This window comes from Sinocyclocheilus rhinocerous, unplaced genomic scaffold (genome assembly GCF_001515625.1).
Source record: "Sinocyclocheilus rhinocerous isolate Xijiao unplaced genomic scaffold, SAMN03320098_v1.1 scaffold200, whole genome shotgun sequence".
In the NCBI taxonomy this organism is placed as follows: Eukaryota; Metazoa; Chordata; class Actinopteri; order Cypriniformes; family Cyprinidae; genus Sinocyclocheilus; species Sinocyclocheilus rhinocerous.
Window position 1 is genome coordinate 2,216,358 of NW_015641014.1, and position 2,439 is coordinate 2,218,796.

The following is a 2,439-nucleotide window of genomic DNA, read 5'->3' on the forward strand; positions in this document are numbered from 1 at the left end:
CCAGCCCAACGGACAGCTTCCTCAAGTTCATGAGTTGTTCGTCTGAAATTCCTCCGCGATTTAGTTAGTTCGCTGTATAGTCTGCCCGTGTCTCCTTGTTTGATGTTGCACTGCGATGTCTCATGTTTCAAACATGAGTCTAATGTCTAGATTTGCGGAATATTTTTTTTCTTGGAAAGGACTCTGATATTAAATTAATGTACAAATTTGACTCCTGCGCATGAATCCATGTTCAGAGATTTGGCCGGTTAGTGCCAAAAAGCTACAACTTAAAATGTTAAGTTCACTGAACTAAATTGGGCTCTTTGAATTTCAGTAACATTAAACTGACTTAAAAAATCAAGTTGAATCTAGTATAACTTATATAAAAAAGTTGAAATTGCTTAAATTATTTTTATGAGTTAAAGTAACTTAAAAACATAAGCTGTCATGGCTTTTTCATCATATCATTTTTTACAGTGCAGGAGCAGGGCTGGACACCCCTGTTTTACCATAAAATGAGCTGTGTGAAACCCTGCAAGAAAAAATCTAGTTAAAAATGCAAGGATGTAGTCAACTGGCCCTGGAATGTGATTTCTATGAGGGGGATCCACTCCTCTTGATGCGATTTACAATCCCCATTCACCCCCACCCAGGGCCTGTCAATAAGATTGCTATAGGCAGCTAGCTATAGGCAGAGTAGGCGATTGCCTAGGCTGGACCTCGGGCTTTGAGGAGGGGCCTCCATAACCATAGCATCCCCTATATGCTAGTCCACCAGTCAAGATGGGCAGCAAATTGTAGCCTCATTGTTCATTGGATATAGTTGAATTGCCACTCATCTGCAATTAAACCAATTAATGTTGCAGTTTCAAAGCGGGTCTGAATGTCTGCGTAATGAACACATCCATCAGGTGCTGTGAACTGTGCGATGCAAACGGCTAAATGGGCACGCAAAAAAGTACAGCTCCTAAATGCAGTTGTGTGAGTTGTTGCCATCTATTTTAGAGTGATTGCAATGTATTCTAAATATAAACTTTTTCTGTCGATCAGCATCATTTCTGGACAGATCATTCACCGCTTTATTACGAGTTTTAAAAAGCGCTGACGCGCCCAGACGCGACGCTTTGAATTTGCACGTTCAGTGGATGACATCCCGGTCGGGAGTTGACTATCAAAATAGCTACAAAAGTAAAAGCAGTTTGTATTCAAAGTTAAAAAGCAAACACACTAGACATTTTTTTTAATGTTTCAAATAAAGGATCTCAGATGTGTGTTACGGAGTAATCAGAACATGAGACGTGCGGATCCATGAGCAAGGCTTTATTACAAAGACGTGGTCAAAAAACGGGCAAGGGTCAAACAACAACACAGGTACATCACAGGCAAGGCAAAGAGTATTCCTAGGGCAGGCGAGGGTCTTCGATCAGCGAACGTAATCCAGAGGGCAAGGCAAACGGGTAATCCACAAACAGGCGATAGTCCAGTAAAGGGGCAAACAGAGTCCAAACGATAAGGCGAGAGAAATCCAAGGCAGGCAGAGAATCAGGCAACCAGGCAATCAGATAATACAACGAGGCAAGCCTAGACTAGAACTAGGAACAAATACAAGACTAGGAAAAGGGCTCCGTAACGTTGCTACCACTAACCTAGCGATGAACAGTATCTTCTAAATTCTGCTGATGATGTTACATTACTGCTCTAACAAAACACTTATAATTTCAGTTTCAACTAACTAGAAAATAAATTTTTCTGCTTAGTAGTCTTTCTCTTCCACTTGATTTGTGTGTGTGTGTGTGTGTGTATGTATATATATATATATATATATATATATGTCTCATATTTAAGGTAACAATGCAATACATAATATCATATTATTGATATTAATAATATGACAATATCTGTAGTCAATATTGATTAAATTGGAGGGGAGGGACCTGCCCATACCCAGCTATGGAAAAAATTATAAAAGCACTTATCTACTTATCTAGCTCTTTCTACTGAAGTGGTATTCTGGAACTGTGAATAAAGGAGGGGGAAATCCTGCCCATACCGCAGCTAGGAAAAAAATTATAAACGCACTTATGTTCATCTACTGAAGTGGTATTCTGGAACTGTGAATAAAACAGCAAAATAACAACAACAACAATAACAACTTCATCAAACAAACAAAAAAAAAAGATTACATTAGATAAAGTTTGATTAATACACAGTACCAGTCAAAAGTTTGGACCCATTACTATTTTTAATGTTTTTGAGAGAAATTTCTTATGCTCATCAAGCCTGCATTTATTTGATCAAAAATACAGGTCAATGGCACTTTTTTAGTTACACCCAGCGTCACTACCCCCTCCTACCCTGCGAATGTCGTGCCCCGGGACGCCCCCGTTGCTTGGAACAAAAGGTGCGTTCGACTTCATGCGGCGCCGCGCAAACCGATCGGCGGCTGACTTGAAGCAG